The 27,746-nt window shown below is 47.4% G+C and overlaps 1 protein-coding gene across 2 annotated transcripts in view; it reads left to right on the top strand.

Annotated features, from left to right (window-relative positions):
• LOC126297535 (excitatory amino acid transporter 1) overlaps window positions 1–27,746 on the top strand; it is a 661,389-nt gene that overhangs the window by 168,877 nt on the left and 464,766 nt on the right. The gene's annotated exons all lie outside the window — the stretch shown is intronic.

Here is a 27,746-nt window from a genome sequence, read left to right as displayed (position 1 = left end):
CCCCAGAACTTAGAACTACTTAAACCTAACTAACCTAAGGACATCACACACATCCATGCCTGAGGTAGGATTCGAATCTGCGACCGTAGCAGTCGCGCTGTTCCAGACTGTAGCGCCTAGAACCGCTCGGCCACACTGGCCGGCCTGGGATTTAACATCTGAGGTAAAAGAAAAAATGGCTCTGAGCACTATGGGACTTAAGTGCTGTGGTCATCAGTCCCCCAGAACTTAGAACTACTTAAACCTAACTAACCTAAGGACATCACACACATCCATGCCTGAGGTAGGATTCGAATCTGCGACCGTAGCAGTCGCGCTGTTCCAGACTGTAGCGCCTAGAACCGCTCGGCCACACTGGCCGGCCTGGGATTTAACATCTGAGGTAAAAGAAAAAATGGCTCTGAGCACTATGGGACTTAACATCTATGGTCATCAGTCCCCTAGAACTTAGAACTACTTAAACCTAACTAACCTAAGGACATCACACACATCCATGCCTGAGGTAGGATTCGAATCTGCGACCGTAGCAGTCGCGCTGTTCCAGACTGTAGCGCCTAGAACCGCTCGGCCACACTGGCCGGCCTGGGATTTAACATCTGAGGTAAAAGAAAAAATGGCTCTGAGCACTATGGGACTTAAGTGCTGTGGTCATCAGTCCCCCAGAACTTAGAACTACTTAAACCTAACTAACCTAAGGACATCACACACATCCATGCCTGAGGTAGGATTCGAATCTGCGACCGTAGCAGTCGCGCTGTTCCAGACTGTAGCGCCTAGAACCGCTCGGCCACACTGGCCGGCCTGGGATTTAACATCTGAGGTAAAAGAAAAAATGGCTCTGAGCACTATGGGACTTAACATCTATGGTCATCAGTCCCCTAGAACTTAGAACTACTTAAACCTAACTAACCTAAGGACATCACACACATCCATGCCTGAGGTAGGATTCGAATCTGCGACCGTAGCAGTCGCGCTGTTCCAGACTGTAGCGCCTAGAACCGCTCGGCCACACTGGCCGGCCTGGGATTTAACATCTGAGGTAAAAGAAAAAATGGCTCTGAGCACTATGGGACTTAACATCTATGGTCATCAGTCCCCTAGAACTTAGAACTACTTAAACCTAACTAACCTAAGGACATCACACACATCCATGCCTGAGGTAGGATTCGAATCTGCGACCGTAGCAGTCGCGCTGTTCCAGACTGTAGCGCCTAGAACCGCTCGGCCACACTGGCCGGCCTGGGATTTAACATCTGAGGTAAAAGAAAAAATGGCTCTGAGCACTATGGGACTTAACATCTATGGTCATCAGTCCCCTAGAACTTAGAACTACTTAAACCTAACTAACCTAAGGACATCACACACATCCATGCCTGAGGTAGGATTCGAATCTGCGACCGTAGCAGTCGCGCTGTTCCAGACTGTAGCGCCTAGAACCGCTCGGCCACACTGGCCGGCCTGGGATTTAACATCTGAGGTAAAAGAAAAAATGGCTCTGAGCACTATGGGACTTAACATCTATGGTCATCAGTCCCCTAGAACTTAGAACTACTTAAACCTAACTAACCTAAGGACATCACACACATCCATGCCTGAGGTAGGATTCGAATCTGCGACCGTAGCAGTCTCGCTGTTCCAGACTGTAGCGCCTAGAACCGCTCGGCCACACTGGCCGGCCTGGGATTTAACATCTGAGGTAAAAGAAAAAATGTCTCTGAGCACTATGGGACTTAAGTGCTGTGGTCATCAGTCCCCCAGAACTTAGAACTACTTAAACCTAACTAACCTAAGGACATCACACACATCCATGCCTGAGGTAGGATTCGAATCTGCGACCGTAGCAGTCGCGCTGTTCCAGACTGTAGCGCCTAGAACCGCTCGGCCACACTGGCCGGCCTGGGATTTAACATCTGAGGTAAAAGAAAAAATGGCTCTGAGCACTATGGGACTTAACATCTATGGTCATCAGTCCCCTAGAACTTAGAACTACTTAAACCTAACTAACCTAAGGACATCACACACATCCATGCCTGAGGTAGGATTCGAATCTGCGACCGTAGCAGTCGCGCTGTTCCAGACTGTAGCGCCTAGAACCGCTCGGCCACACTGGCCGGCCTGGGATTTAACATCTGAGGTAAAAGAAAAAATGGCTCTGAGCACTATGGGACTTAAGTGCTGTGGTCATCAGTCCCCCAGAACTTAGAACTACTTAAACCTAACTAACCTAAGGACATCACACACATCCATGCCTGAGGTAGGATTCGAATCTGCGACCGTAGCAGTCTCGCTGTTCCAGACTGTAGCGCCTAGAACCGCTCGGCCACACTGGCCGGCCTGGGATTTAACATCTGAGGTAAAAGAAAAAATGGCTCTGAGCACTATGGGACTTAACATCTATGGTCATCAGTCCCCTAGAACTTAGAACTACTTAAACCTAACTAACCTAAGGACATCACACACATCCATGCCTGAGGTAGGATTCGAATCTGCGACCGTAGCAGTCGCGCTGTTCCAGACTGTAGCGCCTAGAACCGCTCGGCCACACTGGCCGGCCTGGGATTTAACATCTGAGGTAAAAGAAAAAATGGCTCTGAGCACTATGGGACTTAACATCTATGGTCATCAGTCCCCTAGAACTTAGAACTACTTAAACCTAACTAACCTAAGGACATCACACACATCCATGCCTGAGGTAGGATTCGAATCTGCGACCGTAGCAGTCGCGCTGTTCCAGACTGTAGCGCCTAGAACCGCTCGGCCACACTGGCCGGCCTGGGATTTAACATCTGAGGTAAAAGAAAAAATGGCTCTGAGCACTATGGGACTTAACATCTATGGTCATCAGTCCCCTAGAACTTAGAACTACTTAAACCTAACTAACCTAAGGACATCACACACATCCATGCCTGAGGTAGGATTCGAATCTGCGACCGTAGCAGTCGCGCTGTTCCAGACTGTAGCGCCTAGAACCGCTCGGCCACACTGGCCGGCCTGGGATTTAACATCTGAGGTAAAAGAAAAAATGGCTCTGAGCACTATGGGACTTAAGTGCTGTGGTCATCAGTCCCCCAGAACTTAGAACTACTTAAACCTAACTAACCTAAGGACATCACACACATCCATGCCTGAGGTAGGATTCGAATCTGCGACCGTAGCAGTCTCGCTGTTCCAGACTGTAGCGCCTAGAACCGCTCGGCCACACTGGCCGGCCTGGGATTTAACATCTGAGGTAAAAGAAAAAATGGCTCTGAGCACTATGGGACTTAACATCTATGGTCATCAGTCCCCTAGAACTTAGAACTACTTAAACCTAACTAACCTAAGGACATCACACACATCCATGCCTGAGGTAGGATTCGAATCTGCGACCGTAGCAGTCGCGCTGTTCCAGACTGTAGCGCCTAGAACCGCTCGGCCACACTGGCCGGCCTGGGATTTAACATCTGAGGTAAAAGAAAAAATGGCTCTGAGCACTATGGGACTTAAGTGCTGTGGTCATCAGTCCCCCAGAACTTAGAACTACTTAAACCTAACTAACCTAAGGACATCACACACATCCATGCCTGAGGTAGGATTCGAATCTGCGACCGTAGCAGTCTCGCTGTTCCAGACTGTAGCGCCTAGAACCGCTCGGCCACACTGGCCGGCCTGGGATTTAACATCTGAGGTAAAAGAAAAAATGGCTCTGAGCACTATGGGACTTAACATCTATGGTCATCAGTCCCCTAGAACTTAGAACTACTTAAACCTAACTAACCTAAGGACATCACACACATCCATGCCTGAGGTAGGATTCGAATCTGCGACCGTAGCAGTCGCGCTGTTCCAGACTGTAGCGCCTAGAACCGCTCGGCCACACTGGCCGGCCTGGGATTTAACATCTGAGGTAAAAGAAAAAATGTCTCTGAGCACTATGGGACTTAAGTGCTGTGGTCATCAGTCCCCCAGAACTTAGAACTACTTAAACCTAACTAACCTAAGGACATCACACACATCCATGCCTGAGGTAGGATTCGAATCTGCGACCGTAGCAGTCGCGCTGTTCCAGACTGTAGCGCCTAGAACCGCTCGGCCACACTGGCCGGCCTGGGATTTAACATCTGAGGTAAAAGAAAAAATGGCTCTGAGCACTATGGGACTTAACATCTATGGTCATCAGTCCCCTAGAACTTAGAACTACTTAAACCTAACTAACCTAAGGACATCACACACATCCATGCCTGAGGTAGGATTCGAATCTGCGACCGTAGCAGTCGCGCTGTTCCAGACTGTAGCGCCTAGAACCGCTCGGCCACACTGGCCGGCCTGGGATTTAACATCTGAGGTAAAAGAAAAAATGGCTCTGAGCACTATGGGACTTAACATCTATGGTCATCAGTCCCCTAGAACTTAGAACTACTTAAACCTAACTAACCTAAGGACATCACACACATCCATGCCTGAGGTAGGATTCGAATCTGCGACCGTAGCAGTCTCGCTGTTCCAGACTGTAGCGCCTAGAACCGCTCGGCCACACTGGCCGGCCTGGGATTTAACATCTGAGGTAAAAGAAAAAATGGCTCTGAGCACTATGGGACTTAACATCTATGGTCATCAGTCCCCTAGAACTTAGAACTACTTAAACCTAACTAACCTAAGGACATCACACACATCCATGCCTGAGGTAGGATTCGAATCTGCGACCGTAGCAGTCGCGCTGTTCCAGACTGTAGCGCCTAGAACCGCTCGGCCACACTGGCCGGCCTGGGATTTAACATCTGAGGTAAAAGAAAAAATGGCTCTGAGCACTATGGGACTTAACATCTATGGTCATCAGTCCCCTAGAACTTAGAACTACTTAAACCTAACTAACCTAAGGACATCACACACATCCATGCCTGAGGTAGGATTCGAATCTGCGACCGTAGCAGTCTCGCTGTTCCAGACTGTAGCGCCTAGAACCGCTCGGCCACACTGGCCGGCCTGGGATTTAACATCTGAGGTAAAAGAAAAAATGGCTCTGAGCACTATGGGACTTAACATCTATGGTCATCAGTCCCCTAGAACTTAGAACTACTTAAACCTAACTAACCTAAGGACATCACACACATCCATGCCTGAGGTAGGATTCGAATCTGCGACCGTAGCAGTCTCGCTGTTCCAGACTGTAGCGCCTAGAACCGCTCGGCCACACTGGCCGGCCTGGGATTTAACATCTGAGGTAAAAGAAAAAATGGCTCTGAGCACTATGGGACTTAACATCTATGGTCATCAGTCCCCTAGAACTTAGAACTACTTAAACCTAACTAACCTAAGGACATCACACACATCCATGCCTGAGGTAGGATTCGAATCTGCGACCGTAGCAGTCGCGCTGTTCCAGACTGTAGCGCCTAGAACCGCTCGGCCACACTGGCCGGCCTGGGATTTAACATCTGAGGTAAAAGAAAAAATGGCTCTGAGCACTATGGGACTTAACATCTATGGTCATCAGTCCCCTAGAACTTAGAACTACTTAAACCTAACTAACCTAAGGACATCACACACATCCATGCCTGAGGTAGGATTCGAATCTGCGACCGTAGCAGTCTCGCTGTTCCAGACTGTAGCGCCTAGAACCGCTCGGCCACACTGGCCGGCCTGGGATTTAACATCTGAGGTAAAAGAAAAAATGGCTCTGAGCACTATGGGACTTAACATCTATGGTCATCAGTCCCCTAGAACTTAGAACTACTTAAACCTAACTAACCTAAGGACATCACACACATCCATGCCTGAGGTAGGATTCGAATCTGCGACCGTAGCAGTCGCGCTGTTCCAGACTGTAGCGCCTAGAACCGCTCGGCCACACTGGCCGGCCTGGGATTTAACATCTGAGGTAAAAGAAAAAATGTCTCTGAGCACTATGGGACTTAAGTGCTGTGGTCATCAGTCCCCCAGAACTTAGAACTACTTAAACCTAACTAACCTAAGGACATCACACACATCCATGCCTGAGGTAGGATTCGAATCTGCGACCGTAGCAGTCGCGCTGTTCCAGACTGTAGCGCCTAGAACCGCTCGGCCACACTGGCCGGCCTGGGATTTAACATCTGAGGTAAAAGAAAAAATGGCTCTGAGCACTATGGGACTTAACATCTATGGTCATCAGTCCCCTAGAACTTAGAACTACTTAAACCTAACTAACCTAAGGACATCACACACATCCATGCCTGAGGTAGGATTCGAATCTGCGACCGTAGCAGTCGCGCTGTTCCAGACTGTAGCGCCTAGAACCGCTCGGCCACACTGGCCGGCCTGGGATTTAACATCTGAGGTAAAAGAAAAAATGGCTCTGAGCACTATGGGACTTAACATCTATGGTCATCAGTCCCCTAGAACTTAGAACTACTTAAACCTAACTAACCTAAGGACATCACACACATCCATGCCTGAGGTAGGATTCGAATCTGCGACCGTAGCAGTCTCGCTGTTCCAGACTGTAGCGCCTAGAACCGCTCGGCCACACTGGCCGGCCTGGGATTTAACATCTGAGGTAAAAGAAAAAATGGCTCTGAGCACTATGGGACTTAACATCTATGGTCATCAGTCCCCTAGAACTTAGAACTACTTAAACCTAACTAACCTAAGGACATCACACACATCCATGCCTGAGGTAGGATTCGAATCTGCGACCGTAGCAGTCGCGCTGTTCCAGACTGTAGCGCCTAGAACCGCTCGGCCACACTGGCCGGCCTGGGATTTAACATCTGAGGTAAAAGAAAAAATGGCTCTGAGCACTATGGGACTTAACATCTATGGTCATCAGTCCCCTAGAACTTAGAACTACTTAAACCTAACTAACCTAAGGACATCACACACATCCATGCCTGAGGTAGGATTCGAATCTGCGACCGTAGCAGTCTCGCTGTTCCAGACTGTAGCGCCTAGAACCGCTCGGCCACACTGGCCGGCCTGGGATTTAACATCTGAGGTAAAAGAAAAAATGTCTCTGAGCACTATGGGACTTAAGTGCTGTGGTCATCAGTCCCCCAGAACTTAGAACTACTTAAACCTAACTAACCTAAGGACATCACACACATCCATGCCTGAGGTAGGATTCGAATCTGCGACCGTAGCAGTCGCGCTGTTCCAGACTGTAGCGCCTAGAACCGCTCGGCCACACTGGCCGGCCTGGGATTTAACATCTGAGGTAAAAGAAAAAATGGCTCTGAGCACTATGGGACTTAACATCTATGGTCATCAGTCCCCTAGAACTTAGAACTACTTAAACCTAACTAACCTAAGGACATCACACACATCCATGCCTGAGGTAGGATTCGAATCTGCGACCGTAGCAGTCGCGCTGTTCCAGACTGTAGCGCCTAGAACCGCTCGGCCACACTGGCCGGCCTGGGATTTAACATCTGAGGTAAAAGAAAAAATGGCTCTGAGCACTATGGGACTTAACATCTATGGTCATCAGTCCCCTAGAACTTAGAACTACTTAAACCTAACTAACCTAAGGACATCACACACATCCATGCCTGAGGTAGGATTCGAATCTGCGACCGTAGCAGTCTCGCTGTTCCAGACTGTAGCGCCTAGAACCGCTCGGCCACACTGGCCGGCCTGGGATTTAACATCTGAGGTAAAAGAAAAAATGGCTCTGAGCACTATGGGACTTAACATCTATGGTCATCAGTCCCCTAGAACTTAGAACTACTTAAACCTAACTAACCTAAGGACATCACACACATCCATGCCTGAGGTAGGATTCGAATCTGCGACCGTAGCAGTCTCGCTGTTCCAGACTGTAGCGCCTAGAACCGCTCGGCCACACTGGCCGGCCTGGGATTTAACATCTGAGGTAAAAGAAAAAATGTCTCTGAGCACTATGGGACTTAAGTGCTGTGGTCATCAGTCCCCCAGAACTTAGAACTACTTAAACCTAACTAACCTAAGGACATCACACACATCCATGCCTGAGGTAGGATTCGAATCTGCGACCGTAGCAGTCGCGCTGTTCCAGACTGTAGCGCCTAGAACCGCTCGGCCACACTGGCCGGCCTGGGATTTAACATCTGAGGTAAAAGAAAAAATGGCTCTGAGCACTATGGGACTTAACATCTATGGTCATCAGTCCCCTAGAACTTAGAACTACTTAAACCTAACTAACCTAAGGACATCACACACATCCATGCCTGAGGTAGGATTCGAATCTGCGACCGTAGCAGTCGCGCTGTTCCAGACTGTAGCGCCTAGAACCGCTCGGCCACACTGGCCGGCCTGGGATTTAACATCTGAGGTAAAAGAAAAAATGGCTCTGAGCACTATGGGACTTAACATCTATGGTCATCAGTCCCCTAGAACTTAGAACTACTTAAACCTAACTAACCTAAGGACATCACACACATCCATGCCTGAGGTAGGATTCGAATCTGCGACCGTAGCAGTCTCGCTGTTCCAGACTGTAGCGCCTAGAACCGCTCGGCCACACTGGCCGGCCTGGGATTTAACATCTGAGGTAAAAGAAAAAATGGCTCTGAGCACTATGGGACTTAACATCTATGGTCATCAGTCCCCTAGAACTTAGAACTACTTAAACCTAACTAACCTAAGGACATCACACACATCCATGCCTGAGGTAGGATTCGAATCTGCGACCGTAGCAGTCGCGCTGTTCCAGACTGTAGCGCCTAGAACCGCTCGGCCACACTGGCCGGCCTGGGATTTAACATCTGAGGTAAAAGAAAAAATGGCTCTGAGCACTATGGGACTTAACATCTATGGTCATCAGTCCCCTAGAACTTAGAACTACTTAAACCTAACTAACCTAAGGACATCACACACATCCATGCCTGAGGTAGGATTCGAATCTGCGACCGTAGCAGTCGCGCTGTTCCAGACTGTAGCGCCTAGAACCGCTCGGCCACACTGGCCGGCCTGGGATTTAACATCTGAGGTAAAAGAAAAAATGGCTCTGAGCACTATGGGACTTAACATCTATGGTCATCAGTCCCCTAGAACTTAGAACTACTTAAACCTAACTAACCTAAGGACATCACACACATCCATGCCTGAGGTAGGATTCGAATCTGCGACCGTAGCAGTCTCGCTGTTCCAGACTGTAGCGCCTAGAACCGCTCGGCCACACTGGCCGGCCTGGGATTTAACATCTGAGGTAAAAGAAAAAATGTCTCTGAGCACTATGGGACTTAAGTGCTGTGGTCATCAGTCCCCCAGAACTTAGAACTACTTAAACCTAACTAACCTAAGGACATCACACACATCCATGCCTGAGGTAGGATTCGAATCTGCGACCGTAGCAGTCGCGCTGTTCCAGACTGTAGCGCCTAGAACCGCTCGGCCACACTGGCCGGCCTGGGATTTAACATCTGAGGTAAAAGAAAAAATGGCTCTGAGCACTATGGGACTTAACATCTATGGTCATCAGTCCCCTAGAACTTAGAACTACTTAAACCTAACTAACCTAAGGACATCACACACATCCATGCCTGAGGTAGGATTCGAATCTGCGACCGTAGCAGTCGCGCTGTTCCAGACTGTAGCGCCTAGAACCGCTCGGCCACACTGGCCGGCCTGGGATTTAACATCTGAGGTAAAAGAAAAAATGGCTCTGAGCACTATGGGACTTAACATCTATGGTCATCAGTCCCCTAGAACTTAGAACTACTTAAACCTAACTAACCTAAGGACATCACACACATCCATGCCTGAGGTAGGATTCGAATCTGCGACCGTAGCAGTCTCGCTGTTCCAGACTGTAGCGCCTAGAACCGCTCGGCCACACTGGCCGGCCTGGGATTTAACATCTGAGGTAAAAGAAAAAATGTCTCTGAGCACTATGGGACTTAAGTGCTGTGGTCATCAGTCCCCCAGAACTTAGAACTACTTAAACCTAACTAACCTAAGGACATCACACACATCCATGCCTGAGGTAGGATTCGAATCTGCGACCGTAGCAGTCGCGCTGTTCCAGACTGTAGCGCCTAGAACCGCTCGGCCACACTGGCCGGCCTGGGATTTAACATCTGAGGTAAAAGAAAAAATGGCTCTGAGCACTATGGGACTTAACATCTATGGTCATCAGTCCCCTAGAACTTAGAACTACTTAAACCTAACTAACCTAAGGACATCACACACATCCATGCCTGAGGTAGGATTCGAATCTGCGACCGTAGCAGTCGCGCTGTTCCAGACTGTAGCGCCTAGAACCGCTCGGCCACACTGGCCGGCCTGGGATTTAACATCTGAGGTAAAAGAAAAAATGTCTCTGAGCACTATGGGACTTAAGTGCTGTGGTCATCAGTCCCCCAGAACTTAGAACTACTTAAACCTAACTAACCTAAGGACATCACACACATCCATGCCTGAGGTAGGATTCGAATCTGCGACCGTAGCAGTCGCGCTGTTCCAGACTGTAGCGCCTAGAACCGCTCGGCCACACTGGCCGGCCTGGGATTTAACATCTGAGGTAAAAGAAAAAATGGCTCTGAGCACTATGGGACTTAACATCTATGGTCATCAGTCCCCTAGAACTTAGAACTACTTAAACCTAACTAACCTAAGGACATCACACACATCCATGCCTGAGGTAGGATTCGAATCTGCGACCGTAGCAGTCGCGCTGTTCCAGACTGTAGCGCCTAGAACCGCTCGGCCACACTGGCCGGCCTGGGATTTAACATCTGAGGTAAAAGAAAAAATGTCTCTGAGCACTATGGGACTTAAGTGCTGTGGTCATCAGTCCCCCAGAACTTAGAACTACTTAAACCTAACTAACCTAAGGACATCACACACATCCATGCCTGAGGTAGGATTCGAATCTGCGACCGTAGCAGTCGCGCTGTTCCAGACTGTAGCGCCTAGAACCGCTCGGCCACACTGGCCGGCCTGGGATTTAACATCTGAGGTAAAAGAAAAAATGGCTCTGAGCACTATGGGACTTAACATCTATGGTCATCAGTCCCCTAGAACTTAGAACTACTTAAACCTAACTAACCTAAGGACATCACACACATCCATGCCTGAGGTAGGATTCGAATCTGCGACCGTAGCAGTCTCGCTGTTCCAGACTGTAGCGCCTAGAACCGCTCGGCCACACTGGCCGGCCTGGGATTTAACATCTGAGGTAAAAGAAAAAATGGCTCTGAGCACTATGGGACTTAACATCTATGGTCATCAGTCCCCTAGAACTTAGAACTACTTAAACCTAACTAACCTAAGGACATCACACACATCCATGCCTGAGGTAGGATTCGAATCTGCGACCGTAGCAGTCGCGCTGTTCCAGACTGTAGCGCCTAGAACCGCTCGGCCACACTGGCCGGCCTGGGATTTAACATCTGAGGTAAAAGAAAAAATGGCTCTGAGCACTATGGGACTTAACATCTATGGTCATCAGTCCCCTAGAACTTAGAACTACTTAAACCTAACTAACCTAAGGACATCACACACATCCATGCCTGAGGTAGGATTCGAATCTGCGACCGTAGCAGTCTCGCTGTTCCAGACTGTAGCGCCTAGAACCGCTCGGCCACACTGGCCGGCCTGGGATTTAACATCTGAGGTAAAAGAAAAAATGTCTCTGAGCACTATGGGACTTAAGTGCTGTGGTCATCAGTCCCCCAGAACTTAGAACTACTTAAACCTAACTAACCTAAGGACATCACACACATCCATGCCTGAGGTAGGATTCGAATCTGCGACCGTAGCAGTCGCGCTGTTCCAGACTGTAGCGCCTAGAACCGCTCGGCCACACTGGCCGGCCTGGGATTTAACATCTGAGGTAAAAGAAAAAATGGCTCTGAGCACTATGGGACTTAACATCTATGGTCATCAGTCCCCTAGAACTTAGAACTACTTAAACCTAACTAACCTAAGGACATCACACACATCCATGCCTGAGGTAGGATTCGAATCTGCGACCGTAGCAGTCGCGCTGTTCCAGACTGTAGCGCCTAGAACCGCTCGGCCACACTGGCCGGCCTGGGATTTAACATCTGAGGTAAAAGAAAAAATGGCTCTGAGCACTATGGGACTTAACATCTATGGTCATCAGTCCCCTAGAACTTAGAACTACTTAAACCTAACTAACCTAAGGACATCACACACATCCATGCCCGAGGCAGGATTCGAACCTGCGACAGTAGCAGCAGCGCGGTTCCGGACTATAGCTCTTAGAACCGCTCGGCCAGGCAACCGAATCGCCACTGCCGATAGTCTTTCACAAAGAACTCCAAACAAACAGCTACTAACCGTCGAAACGCGATCAAGGTATTGAAAGTTTGTTCTTAAATAGCTTCAGTCTCATATACATTGAAATCAATTGACCCACTAAAATTAGTATGACGCGCGTTGCTTCAAAAATGCATTACTCTTCATTATTCGTGCTGTCATTCATTGACATCACAGTCCATGACAGTGTTTGGGAATTGCGAGAGCAGCGTAATAACAGCAGGCAAAACTTACAGTTCTTAGTTTTGTTTGCATAAATACCTCATTCAGTTTTGTCCATATAACAATTAAAACTTCTTCACATCGTCACTTTTTTATTGGAGTGTTATATTGTATTGTACTGTATGTTAACCGGGGGCCTAGAAACAACGGAGAGGGTCCGTCCCCGCCACAGCCGCAGTGGTCCACAACCCCACGACGACTACCACGGTCCACTTCACCCCTCCGCCGCCCCACACCGAACCCACAGTTATTGTGCGGTTCGGCCCCCGGTGGACGCCCCCCCCCCCCCCCCCCAGGGAACGTCTCACACCAGACGAGAGTAACCCCTAAGTTTGCGTGGTAGAGTAATGGTGGTGTACGAGTACGTGGCGAACTTGTTTGCACAGGCAACCGTCGACGTAGTGTAGCTGAGGCGGAATAAGGGGAACCAGCCCGCATTCGCCGTGGAAAATGGAAAACTGCCTAAAAACCATTCACAGACTGGCCGGCTCACCGGACCTCGACCCAAGTCCGCCGGGCGGATTCGTGCCGGGAACGAGGCGCTCCTTCCCGCACGGAAAGCCGTGCGTTAGACCGCACGGCTAACCGGGCAGGCATTGCAGTGTTACTTATTCATCACTCAGTCTACTACAACCTTTAGCCGGCCGGTGTGGCCGAGAGGTTCTAGGCGCTACAGTCTGGAACCACGCGAGCGCTACGGTCTCAGGTTCGAATCCTGCCTCAGGCATTGGTGTGTGTAATATCTTCAGGTTAGTTAGGTTGAAGTAGTTCATAGTTCTCAGGGAATGATGACCTCAGAAGTTAAGTCCCATAGTGCTCAGAGCCATTTGAACCATTTTTTTACAACCTTTAATTATTCTCTTCAAATCGCCAGTTATACACGTACCCCGTCTTCCATGGCTCCATGCTCTCTTACTATTCCAACAATGATACCTATCAATAACACTTTTTCTTCCTCACCAAAATACAAATACAGTGTTCAGTCACGCTAATGTGACCACATGTCAAGAGCCTGAATTACCACTTCTACAGCCGACCGCGGTGATCTCGCGGTTCTAGGCGCGCAGTCCGGAACCGTGCGACTGCTACGGTCGCAGGTTCGAATCCTGCCTCGGGCATGGATGTGTGTGATGTCCTTAGGTTAGTTAGGTTTAAGTAGTTCTAAGTTCTAGGGGACTGCTGACCACAGCAGTTGAGTCCCATAGTGCTCAGAGGCATTTGAACCATACCACTTCTACAGCGAGGACCGCTGCTAAATGTACTGGAATACGGCCAGTGAGGTTGTGGAAGAGACCGACAGGAATGTGAAGCCATGTCAACTCGGGGGCGCTCCCAGCTGCGCTAGGTTTCTCGGTTTAGAATGCAGCGCGCGAACACTCCGATCGATGTGCTCGCACTGATTGTCGACTGGGGAGTATGGTGGCCAGGGTAGCACGGTAAACCCGTCCTGGTGCTCTTCAAACCATGCATGTACAGTGCGAGCTGTGTGACGCGTTGCGTTGTCCATCTGGTAGATGGCATCGTCTCGACGGAAAAAAAAATTGCATGTAGGTGTGGACATGGTCCCCAAGGATCGATGCACACTTGTACTGACCCATTGTGCCTTCCAAATGAGGAGATCACCGATGTTCGTAACGCGGACAAGACGAATAAGTGAGACACAGCACCTCAGACGCGAAATACAACACTTGGAGAGTGTTCTGAGGAGCAACGGGTGCTCCGGAAGTAATATTAGAAGCATAACAGAGCCAAACACTCGGTGAAATGCGAAATCAGAAAAAGAAATGTCGGGTACGGCATTTCTGCCAAACATTCCCAGTGTGACGGACAGAATCTGCCATATATTGCGCAAACATGGCATAAAGACTATTTACAAACCGACAAAGAAAATCAAAAAGTGTCTGAGATCGGCAAAGGAGAAGAGGGACCCACTTGCAATGCCAGGAATGTACCGCATACCAGGCACATGCGGAAAAGTTTGTGTTGGAATGAGTGGACGATCGATCAACACTACGATCACAGAACATAAACGACATCGCAGGTTGGTGCTGGTGGAGAAATCGGCTGTGGCAGAGCACGCGCTCTGTGAGACCGACCACGTAGTAAAATTTGCCGACACGGAAGTTCTCGCTGTAGAGAAGAACTGCTGGCGAAACGTCAGAAAAATCATCAGACGACCGTCGGCTGAAGAACCCGAGACAGAAGCCAACAGGCACTTTGTCAATATTGCACTTTTCCCCAAATGATGATGGTGACTTCCAAGATGAGAACACAGATCCTGTGCAGGAATGGTTACTCACATCACAATGGGCAGATTTTATGAGTAGATCCGCTAGATCTCAGTGGTACTGAACAAACGATATTATGGGAAGACAAGCAAGATAAGTTCACCATTTTCATTGGAAACAGAAGGCAGCACGGACTGTGTGGAAGCACCTGAGAATCCATCCAATATTACGTGGGTGATGGTAATTTGGAACTCATCCGTTACCTTTTTACGGGTAACATTCAACACACGAAACTCTCTTTGTTGTATTCGTATTTCATTTTCCCAGTTAACGATAATGTTTCGGAAGTTTTTGATTACTTCTGAACCCTTTCTCTGTTTATTCTTCAATTACCAGTTGTACCAGATCAAAATTTTTTGATACGTGATCTATAGTCATGTAACTCAGATCTTGTATTGTATTGCATTGTATGTTAACCGGGGACCTAGAAACGTCGGAGAGGCTCCGTCCCCGCCGCAGCCGCAGTGGTCCACAACCCCACGACGACTACCGCAGTCCACTTCACCCCTACACCGAACCCAGGGTTATTGTGCGATTCGGCTCCCGGTCGACCCCCCTCCAGGGAACGTCTCTCACCAGACGAGTGTAACCCCTTTGTTTGCGTGGTAGAGTAATGGTGGTGTATGCTTACGTGGGGAACTTGTTTGCGCAGCTGAGGCGTAATAAGGGGAAGCAGCCAGCATTCGCCGAGGCAGATGGAAAACCGCCTAAAAACCATCCACAGACTGGCCGGTTCACCGGACCTCGACACAAATCCGCAGGGCGGATTCGTGCCAGGAACCAGTCGCTCCTTCCCGCCCGGAAAGCCGTGCGTTAGACCGCGCGGCCAACCTGGCGGACAAGTCAGATATTAATTAGGAGAAGCACAGCCTCAGTTTTGCATGAAATTTGCTTAGTGTCGATTTCATGTTTTTGTGCACTTTAAATAGTGGAGTATATTAATGTTTTTCTTGATTGGTTAATATTTGCACCGAGTGAGGAGGCGTATTATTTAAGACACTACTCTCCTATTCGGTAAGACCTAGGGTCATTTCCTCGTTCCATCACACAGTACCAGCTTTTGTGGTTTCTTTCAATCTATTAAGGTAGTATCCGGAGTGCTTCCTTTGAGAATGACATGGGCGATTTACTATCCAGTTCCTAACTTGAGCCCCGTTTCTGATAGCAAGTCGTCGATTTCTCTCCTTTTTCTAGGTACACCCGAACAGCATAAGAGAGTTTCTTCGAAGACTTCATGAAATATTCACGTGGTTTAGAATTAAGGAATCCCTTAGGATTGTGTCACCAAACGCCTTTCCAGAACTGGTCCAGTCAGTAAATTCAAGGATACGAACGGAAAGTTGAAGTTACAAAGAAAGCCCAAGATATAAACAGCGTTTCCACCAATTTTAGTCCCCCAGTTTCCATAGAAGGTAAACGATTATGCCTACTCAGAGTAAATGTTCGCCTGAGATTGTGATTATCTTTATTACGCAATCAGCTGTATAAGAGGGAACGATGTAATGATCCAGTTTTAACAGGTTACTGCCATTTCAGCACGTAATTGTATTTCTGTACATCGAGCGTATATGTAAAGCGTAACAGGCCAAAAACCGGTTGGGCTTGTTTCACAGTGATTAAGGGGTCCAGCAAGTCTCTTTCGCTAGAATTTAATTTGTCGACAAGGCTCTGTAGCCGAGGGCGTTAAACTGTGCTGAGATGATGACGTTGCCAGACCAGCTTCTTCTCACAGAATCATTTTATTAGAGAATTTGTCCGACAATGGGAGGACTGGAATCGTTCAGTTGGTGCTTACCTGGATCTGCGCTCAGGTTTTACAGAGGATGCGGAATGTTTCTGCGACGCAGTCTTTACAGATGCTGCACTATCTTGGTTATAGAAGGATAGGGAAAGGATTCGTACGTGGAACTTTTCATCAACCACCTCAGTATTAGCCCAAATAAGGCTAGCTGGATGCAGATTTGAATCCTAATCCTCCCTACTACGAGTCCAATGTTTTAATCACTGCAAGTACTCTCTCAGTTTGCCCTTTAAGGAAAGGTTGGTATTAAATGTTGCCCTCCTTGTGCACCTTGAACCATTCCAACACAAATGCAACGCGGCACTTCTAGAACACTGTTTAAGGATTCAGTTGACATATTCAGTAGAATCCTGTAATTACTCAGTCAATCACAACAGACTTGATATGGCTTGACCTTCGTTTATAATATAGCGATATAGTTAAAAAGTGCACAGACCGCAGGGACAACGAATAAATTACACCAGCTGCTACGTACGGGAAGATACATGCATCAGGAACTTCTGAAGTAATAGAACCCATTACGTTGTCCTCGATGGTGAGTGTTCATCGGAGGTGAGGGTATCATCTGGAGTGCCACAGGGAAGTGTGGTAGGTCCGCTGTTGTTTCCTATCTACGTAAATGAACTTTTGGATAGGGTGGATAGCAATGTGCGGCTGTTTGTTCATGATGCTGGGGTGTACGGGAAGGTGTCGTCGTTGAGTGACTGTTGGAGGATAGAAGATGACTTGGACTGGATTTGTGGTTGGTGTAAAGAATGGCAGCTATCTCTACATATAGATAAATGTAAATTAATGCAGATGAATAGGAAAAAGAATCTCGTAATGTTTGAATACTGCATTCGTAGTGTAGCGCTTGACACAGTCAGGTCGATTAAATATTTGGGCGTAACATTGCAGAGCGATATGAAGTGGGACAAGCATGTAATGGCAGTTGTGGGGAAGGCGGATAGTCGTCTTCGGTTCATTGGTAGAATTTTGGGAAGATGTGGTTCATCTGTAAAGGAGACCGCTTATAAAACACTAACACGACCTGTTCTTGAGTAATGGTCGAGCGTTTGGGATCCCTGTCAGGTCGGATTGAGGTAGGACATAGAAGCAATTCAGAGGCGGGCTGCTAGATTTGTTACTGGTAGGTATGATCATCACGCGAGTGTTACGGAAATGCTTCAAGAACTCGGGTGGGAGTCTCTGGAGGAAAGGAGGCATTCTTTTCGTGAATCGCTACTGAGGAAATTTAGAGAACCAGCATTTGAGGCTGACTGCAGTACAATTTTACTGCCGCCAACTTATATTTCGCGGAAAGACCACAAAGATAAGATAAGATAAGAAAGATAAGATAAGATAAGATAAGAGAGATTAGGGCTCGTACAGAGGCATATAGGTATTCATTTTTCCCTCGTTCTGTTTGGGAATGGAACAGGGAGAGAAAATGCTAGTTGTGGTACGAGGTACCCTCCGCCACGCACCGTATGGTGGATTGCGGAGTATGTATGTAGATGTATATGTAGATGTAGGAACAATATGTATATCTGACTCTGATATCGTTATTAAACCTCGATTAAATACACAGTTTTTTCGGCTACCAGATTTAATTCCTGCTGAATAGCCATTTCAAAACATTTAAGGACGAGGAACAAGAAATTTAATTTGAAATGAATCGAGTTTCAGTTAAACTGTCACTCTTAGTTAAATTTCACAGGGTCGCTTCGCATAGATATGAGAAAGGTGCGCGGCTACGAAACACATTTGATGAACATAAATTGCACTTACAGGTTTGATTAGCGTGCAAAGAGCGCCGATGGTCTCAAGGTAACAAGTTTTGATGTGCAACACTGCAGTAGCTTGACATGTAAGTCCGGAGCAGACGTCTGGACTTAAGATTCACCATTTCAAGTGCACACAACTGGATGGTCAGCAGAAGTATGTAGGAGAAGTCATCTTCTCTCGTTTCCTTCAGTTTCCGACAAAGCTGTCAATAATGTCTCGCTTATTCCAATTGTCTAGCTTAGGCCTTAAGATCTATCAGTAAAAATATTATTGTGTCAGGTGACCTCCACTGACAGCTGCAAGAATATGTTATTGACAGTCCCTTAAGTATTTGGTGCCGTCAAAGCGTTCACGCTTTGGTTAAGGTACTGCACTCTCTTTCTGGAGGAACGGACCCAAATCGCTGTTCTGTCATCAAGATGTAATTCGATTAAGGGGCAGCCCGTATGATTCTTTTTAGACGGATGCTGTCTATTTTCGCCCCCAACTCTTGTCGTATTCGAGGTTGTGCCCTGCTGCTAATAACCACGTCGCCAGTACGAAGTTAAACCCTAATCTTCCTTCTTTCTTCCTGATATGCGTATAACACTTGCATTCTACCGGGTGTTTCTGACAGAGGGTGCAAAAATATAACAGGACATACAGGATGCTCCACTGAACGATTTGAGATTGGGAGCCTGGGGTCGGAAAGCTAGCTCAGGGAGATAACAGAAATAAAATCACATTACTGTGTGCCTTTCATCTACATCTACATCAGCATCTGCGTGATAACTCTGCTATTCACAATAAACTGCCTGGCAGAGGGTTCAATGGACCACCTTCATGCTGTCTCTCTACCGTTCCACTCTCGAACGGCGAGCCGAAAAACGAGCACTTAAATTTTTCTGTGAGAGCCCTGATTTTCCTTATTTTATCGTGATGATCATTTGTCCCTATGTAGGTGGGTGCCAACAGAATGTTTTCGCAATCGGAGGAGAAAACTGGTGATTGAAATTTCATGAGAAGATCCCGTCGCAACGAAAACGCCTTTGTTCTAATGATTACCACTCCAATTCACGGATTATGTCTGTGACACTATCTCCCCTATTTCGCGGTAATTCGAAACTAGGTGCCCTTTTTTGTACTTTTTCGTGTCATCCGTCAGTCACACCAGATGCGGATTCCACACCGCACAGAAATACTCCAGAATAGGGCGGACAAGTGTGAGTAGGCTCTTTGGTAGACCTGTTGCACCTTCTAAGTGTTCTGCCAATGAATCGCAGTCTTTGGTTTGCTCTACCCACAGTATTATCTATGTGATCGTCCAATTTAGGTTAATTGGAATTATAATCCCTAAGTATTTAGTTGAATTTACAGCCCTCAAATTTGTGTGACTTATCGCGTAATCGAAATTTAGCTGATTTCCTTTAGTACTCATGTGAATAACTTCACACTTTTCTTTATTCATGGGCAAATGGCACTTTTAGCACCATACATATATCTTATCTAAATCATTTTGCAGGTCGTTTTGATCATCTGATGACTTTACAAGACGGTAAATGACAGCATCATCTGCAAACAATCTAAGACGGGTACTCAGATTGTCTCTTATGTCGTTAATATACACTCCTGGAAATGGAAAAAAGAACACATTGACACCGGTGTGTCAGACCCACCATACTTGCTCCGGACACTGCGAGAGGGCTGTACAAGCAATGATCACACGCACGGCACAGCGGACACACCAGGAACCGCGGTGTTGGCCGTCGAATGGCGCTAGCTGCGCAGCATTGGTGCACCGCCGCCGTCAGTGTCAGCCAGTTTGCCGTGGCATACGGAGCTCCATCGCAGTCTTTAACACTGGTAGCATGCCGCGACAGCGTGGACGTGAACCGTATGTGCAGCTGTCGGACTTTGAGCGAGGGCGTATAGTGGGCATGCGGGAGGCCGGGTGGACGTACCGCCGAATTGCTCAACACGTGGGGCGTGAGGTCTCCACAGTACATCGATGTTGTTGCCAGTGGTCGGCGGAAGGTGCACGTGCCCGTCGACCTGGGACCGGACCGCAGCGACGCACGGATGCACGCCAAGACCGTAGGATACTACGCAGTGCCGTAGGGGACCGTACCGCCAATTCCCAGCAAATTAGGGACACTGTTGGTCCTGGGGTATCGGCGAGGACCATTCGCCACCGTCTCCATGAAGCTGGGCTACGGTCCCGCACATCGTTAGGCCGTCTTCCGCTCACGCCCCAACATCGTGCAGCCCGCCTCCAGTGGTGTCGCGACAGGCGTGAATGGAGGGACGGATGGAGACGTGTCGTCTTCAGCGATGAGAGTCGCTTCTGCCTTGGTGCCGATGATGGTCGTATGCGTGTTTGGCGCCGTGCAGGTGAGCGCCACAATCAGGGCTGCATACGACCGAGGCACACAGGGCCAACACCCGGCATCATGGTGTGGGGAGCGATCTCCTACACTGGCCGTACACCTCTGGTGATCGTCGAGGGGACACTGAATAGTGCACGGTACATCCAAACCGTCATCGAACCCATCGTTCTACCATTCCTAGACCGGCAAGGGAACTTGCTGTTCCAACAGGACAATGCACGTCCGCATGTATCCCGTGCCATCCAACGTGCTCTAGAAGGTGTAAGTCAACTACCCTGGCCAGCAAGATCTCCGGATCTGTCCCCCATTGAGCATGTTAGGGACTGGATGAAGCGTCGTCTCACGCGGTCTGCACGTCCAGCACGAACGCTGGTCCAACTGAGGCGCCAGGTGGAAATGGCATGGCAAGCCGTTCCACAGGACTACATCCAGCATCTCTACGATCGTCTCCATGGGAGAATAGCAGCCTGCATTGCTGCGAAAGGTGGATATACACTGTACTAGTGGCGACATTGTGCATGCTCTGTTGCCTGTGTCTATGTGCCTGTGGTTCTGTCAGTGTGATCATGTGATGTATCTGACCCCAGGAATGTGTCAATAAAGTTTCCCCTTCCTGGGACAATGAATTCACGGTGTTCTTATTTCAATATCCAGGAGTGTTGATCAGGAACAATAGAGGACCTATAACACTTCATTGGGGAACGCCGGATATTACTTTTGTTTTACTCGATGACTTTTACGTCTGTTACTACGAACTGTGACCTTTATGACAGGAAATCAAGCATCCAGTCGCACAACTGAGGCGATACTCCGTAGGCACGCAGTTTGGTTAGAAGACGCTTGTGAGGAACGGTGTCGAAAGCCTTCTAGAAATCTAAAAATATGGAATCAGTTTGACATCCCCTGTCGACAGCACTTATTACTTCAAGAGTACAAAGAGCTAGTTGTGTTTCACAAGAACAATATTTCCTGAATCCGTGCTGACTGTATGTCAGTAAATCGTTTTCTTCGAGATACTTCACGATGTTCGAATACAGTATATGTTCTAAAACCCTTCTGAAAATCGACGTTAGTGATATAGCCCTGTAATTCAGCGGATTACTCCTACTTCCCTTTTTAGGTATTGGTGTGACTTGAGCAATTTTCCAGTCTGTAGGTACGGAGCTTTTTTTGAGCGAGTGGTTGTATATAATTGCTAAATATGGAGCTATTTAATCAGCGTATTCTGAGAGGAACCTGACTGGTATACAATTTGGACTGGAGGCCTTGCCTTTATTAAGTGATTTAAGCTGCTTTGTTACACCGAGTATATCTACTTCTATGTTTCTCATCTTGGCAGTTGTTCTTGATTGGAATTCAGGAATATTTACTCCGTCTTCTTTTGTGAAGGAGTTTCGGAAAACCGTGTTTAATAACTCTGCTTTAGTGGCACTGTGATCAGTGACTTCACCGTTGCTATCCCGCAGTGAAGGTATTGATTGAGTCTTGCCACTGGTGTGCTTTATGTATGACCAGAATCTCTTTGGGTTTTCTGCCAGATTTCGAGACAGAATTTCGTTTTGGAATTTATTAAGAGCATCTCGCATTGAATTACGCGCTATATTTCGAACTTCTGTAAAACTTTGCCAGTCTAGGGTTGGTTCAAATGGCTCTGAGCACTATGGGAGTTAACATCTATGGTCATCAGTCCCCTAGAACTTAGAACTACTTAAACCTAACTAACCTAAGGACATCACACAACACCCAGTTATCACGAGGCAGAGAAAATCCCTGACCCCGCCGGGAATCGAACCCGGGAACCCCCAGTCTTGGGGATTTTGCGTTCTTTTAAATTTGGTATGATTTTTTCGTTGCTTCTTTTTATTTACATTAGTTACAATTAACTGCAAATACCATCAGTGACACAATGACAGTATTATATCTTACAAAATGTGCTAAAAAAGACGGCCATCAACCTCAATGAAAGCATGACATCGGCGAACAAGGTTCCGACGCACACTGACAAATATTGCTGGTGTGTTTCGAATCACATTACAGGCAGCTACAGTTCTGGTAGCTAATTCCACTAATTCCATCTTCGTATCCACTGGGGTCTCATACAAATGTGACTTTAGATAACCCCATAGGAAATAATCGAGGGGATTCAGCTCAGGTGACCTCGCAGGCCATGGAATAGGACCTCCCTTTCCAATCCAGCTACCAGGAAATACAGTATTGGGGTGGTTGTGGATATCCGCAATGAAGTGAGACGGTGTACCGTCATGTCGTATCCACATCCTCTCGCGAACAGCCAAGAGTATGTTCTCCAACAGCTGAGGTAGAACTCTTTGCACGAACCTTAAGTACAGGTGGCTACTCAGCCGGAAAACAGTAATGCTAGACAAAGCGCGAGACAAGTTTACTTCCATAGTTCCTTAAGCTGGCTTCTTCGGCCCCATGTTCCCTACATCAAATTGTTCACTGGAGCATTTTCTATGTCCTGTTACATTTTTGAACGCTCTTACGGAAACACCCTGCATAAAAAGTTAATGTACAGCCTGACAAAAAAAGGAGAAGTGGGGGGAAACGAGATGAAAATTCACTGGTTGAAATGATAAATGATGCTATTTCAGTAATTACAAGTCCGCCCCCGGTAGCTGAGTGGTCAGCGCGACAGAATGTCAATGCTAAGGGCCCGGGTTCGGTTCCCGGCTGGGTCGGAGATTTTCTTCGCCCAGGGATTGGGTGTTGTGTGGTTCTTATCATTATCATTTCATCCCCATCGAATCACAAGTCACCGAAGTGGCGTCAAATCGAAAGAATTGCACCCGGCGAACGGTCTACCCGACGGGAGGCCCTAGCCACACGACATTTACATTTAGTAATTACAAAATCGAGTTATATTTACGAAGAACTTGAGCCCACTTATCAGTATAACAGTACACCCTCTCTCGCACTGGATGCATGCACTGAATCGATTTGAAAGGGTGTCATAAGGCCGTTGTTTCTTCACCTGAGGGAAGCTGAAATACAACTGTCGTAACTGGCCCTCGATATTCTGGATACTAGTCCTGAGACATAGTTGATGTCCGAGATGCACCGCCACATGTTCTATCGAGGACAGACCTAGAAGTCTTGCTGTCCAAGATACTGCCTCAGCATCATGCATGCCACGTGAGCATTGTCCTCTTGAAGTATGGCACCGCCGAACTGTCGCATGAGAAGCAACACGTGAGAATAAAGGATGTCCGTGAAGTAGCACTGTGCCATCAGAGGTCTCTCGCACATTAACAGTTGTGACCTGAAGTCATACCCTACGGATCACCACATCATAACGTTAAAAACACGGCTATGCCTCTCCAAAACATTGGAAGACTAGGACTTCTGCTCAGGTCGCTGCCATGCTTGCTGACTATGGTCATCTGGGGTAGTTTAGGACGGCGACCTGTCGTTGAAGACAATGTGACACCATTCATCTTCAGTCCTTGCTTCCCGGTCACTCCAAACGCAGCCGTTTGTGTCGTGATTTAAAAAGGGGGGTAGGACGTCAAACGGGCCGACTTGGAACAGGAGAGGCACCACAGGACATTTTAATTTCAACTGTCTATAGTTTTACAAATCAATTCATATAACTTTGTCGGCATGACCAGGAAGGGTTCAGAATTCACACTCATTGCAGCGGAAGTTCGAAAACATAACGAAGTACATGTGGAATATCATCATTTTTTTTACTTACGAATGGCAGCATTTGTTGCTATAGGTACACTTTTCTTCATAAGTAAGAGAGATGGTTCGGTGAATTTTGCACAGCATACAAACCATACTTGAAGGTGTATGAAACTCTAGAATTTTCCAAATCTATTAAAAACTGTTGTAAAAATTGAGGTAATTAACTACAAAATCTGTGTTTTTTCTAAACATGAAGTTTAAAATACAACAGCTCATTCGATTTTTCATGGATTAAATAAATTCTAGAGTTTCATACACCTGTAAGTATGGTATGTATGTCGTGCAAAATTCATCGAAGAATCACTCTAACTTATGAAGTGTACCTATAGCAACAAATGCAGCCACTAGTAAGTGAAAAAATGATGAAATTTCACACGCAAAAATAGAAAATTTATTTTGTTATGTTTTCGAACTTCCACTGCAATGAGTGTGAATCCTGAATCCTTCCTGGTGATGCTGACAAAGTTTTATGAATTTATTTGTAAAAGCATAGACACTGGAAATTAAAATGTCCTGTGATGCCTCTCCTGCTCCAAGTTGGCCCGTTTGACGTCCTACCCCACTTAACTGCAACCTACGCGTGGCACAGTAATTCCCTAATGCGGTCGCTGCTAGTCACCGAACAATGGCGCGGGACAATACAGAATGATTCAAGGAGACCGTTACTAGTTCTCGAAAGGTAGGAAAGAAGGGGTTACGACGTGCGATCCTCTTTAGTTGTGGTCAGGCGTGGTCGACAGGAAGCTTGACGACGAACATGGGGAAGGATAGGGTAGGGAATTTCAAAGAAATTCAATTTCCCTAATTTAGATAAACCTAAATCTGAGATAGTTGAATGGAGAATTGAACCACCTTGTTCCCCAGTACGAGTCCAGTGTCTCGCCACTACTCCACCCAACACTTTAGCAAGGCTCTGAGCACTATGGGACTCAACTTCTCAGGTCATTAGTCCCCTAGAACTTAGAACTAGTTAAACCTAACTAACGTAAGGACATCACACACATCCATGCCCGAGGCAGGATTCGAACCTGCGACCGTAGCGGTCTCGCGGTTCCAGACTGCAGTGCCTAGAACCGCACGGCCACTTCGGTCGGCCGTTAGCAAGAATGAGGTACGATGCTCACTATGTTTCAGGTAATAATTTTGTGTGGCACCACAGCCTGATGTAAGTCTTTCAATTGGACGACATTTCGGTGCCTTACGCGTCCTTGAAACCAATGGCACCCGGTTTTCCTAGGACGGTCCCCCATCCGAGTACTAGCTGCGGCCAACGTAGCTTAACTTCGGTGAGAACGGAAACCGGTATTACCAACGTGACAACGCTGTTGGAATGTTGTTGGAGTAGGGCTCGACGAGGCGTGGGAACTGATCGTCTGCGGAAAAAATAGGATGAGCGAAGACTGAAGTGACGTTCACGACTTTTCTGGTCGCGCTTTAATCTATCTGAGTAAAAGTGTTCCTATTTGTTTATTTTTCAATTAGCATTAAGTATCTAAGGCCAGGCGACTTGTCTGGCCTAGCGGTAATACACTACTGGCCATTAAAATTGCTACACCAAGAAGAAATGCAGATGATAAACGGGTATTCATTGGACAAATATATTATACTAGAACTGACATGTGGATGGCGTGTACAGGTACAGCTGCCCATGCAGCTTCAACACGATACCACAGTTCATCAACAGTAGTGACTGGTGTATTGTGATGAGCCAGTTGCTCGGCCACCATTGACCAGACGTTTTCAATTGGTGAGAGATCTGGAGAATGTGCTGGCCAGGGCACCAGTCGAACATTTTCTGTATCCAGAAAGCCCCATACAGGACCTGCAACATGCGGTCATGCATTATCCTGTTGAAATGTAGGGTTTCGCAGAGATCTAATGAAGGGTAGACCCACGGGTCGTAACAAATCTGAAATGTAACGTCCTGTGTTCAAAGTGCCGTCAGTGCCAACAAGAGGTGACCGATACTGTAACCAATGGCATCCCATACCATCACGCCGGGATATACGCCAGTATGGCGATGACGAATACACGCTTCCAATGTGTGTTCAGCGCAATGTCGCCAAACACAGCTGCGACCATCATGATGCTGTAAACAGAACCTGGATTCATCCGAAAAAATGACGTTTTGCCATTCGTGCACGCAGGTTCGTCGTTGATTACACCATCGCAGGCGCTCCTGTCTGTGATGCAGCGTCAAGGGTAACCGCAGCCATGGTCTCCGAGCTGATAGTCCATGCTGCTGCAAACGTCGTCGAACTGTTCGTGAAGATGGTTGTTGTCTTGCAAACGTCCCCATATGTTGACTCAGGGATCGAGACGTGGCTGCACGATCCGTTACAGCCATGCGGATAATATGCCTGTCATCTCTATTGCTAGTGATACGAGGCCGTTGGGATCCAGCACGGCGTTCCGTATTACCCTCCTGAACCCACCGATTCCACATTCTGCTAACAGTCATTTGATCTCGACCAACGCGAGCAGCAATATCGCGATACGATAAACCGCAATCGCGATAGGCTACAGTCCGACCTTTATCAAAGTCGGAAACGTGATGGTACGCATTTCTCCTCCTTACACGAGGCACCACAACAACGTTTGACCAGGCAACGCTGGTCAACTGCTGTTTGTGTATGAGAAAAAGTTTGCAAACTTTCCTCATGTCAGTACGTTGTAGGTGTCGCCAGCGGTGCCAACCTTGTCTGAATGCTCTTAAAAGCTAATCATTTGCATATCACAGCATCTTCTTCCTGTCGGTTAAATTTTGCGTCTGTAGCAGGTAATCGTCGTGGTGTAGCAATTTTATTGACCAGTAGTGTAGATTATATACACAAACCTTACTTGTGAATCAGTCTGTGTATTATTAAAAGCCACATTGAAATCTCAACAGTAGTGTTGGTGTTTAGCCTTCACATACAGACATAAAAACGAGGCGGAGGGTCCGCCCAGGTTAGCCACGCGCTCTGAGACGTATCGTCACGGTTCGTGCGACTCCTCGCGTCTGTGATTCGAGTCCTCCCTCGGACATGGGTGTGTGTGATGTCCTTAGTGTAAGTTAGATTATGTAGAGTGTAAGCCTAGGGACCGATGACCTCAGCTGTTTGGTCCCATAGGGCTTACAACAAATTTCCAAATTATTCTAGGCGGAAGGCTTTAATTCAGTAATATGTATAGATTTATAGCGTCCATTCCCTGAAATAAAGGCTGAAGAGCAAGCAAAGTCATATTGTACAGAATGTAGTGGTACGCTGATTCCAAGGTTCTAGAAAATAGTTGTCATCACTCTTGTTATTCGGTAAAGAAATTACGAAAGTATGCATATTTTAAAGTAGCAGAAGTTATGATGCACAACCCGATCTCTGAATGAAGATCTTA

The sequence above is a fragment of the Schistocerca gregaria genome, chromosome X, assembly GCF_023897955.1.
Source record: "Schistocerca gregaria isolate iqSchGreg1 chromosome X, iqSchGreg1.2, whole genome shotgun sequence".
Lineage (NCBI taxonomy): Eukaryota > Metazoa > Arthropoda > Insecta > Orthoptera > Acrididae > Schistocerca > Schistocerca gregaria.
The sequence above is the reverse complement of the archived record's forward strand: the minus strand, read 5'-3'. Positions and strand labels throughout refer to the sequence as shown.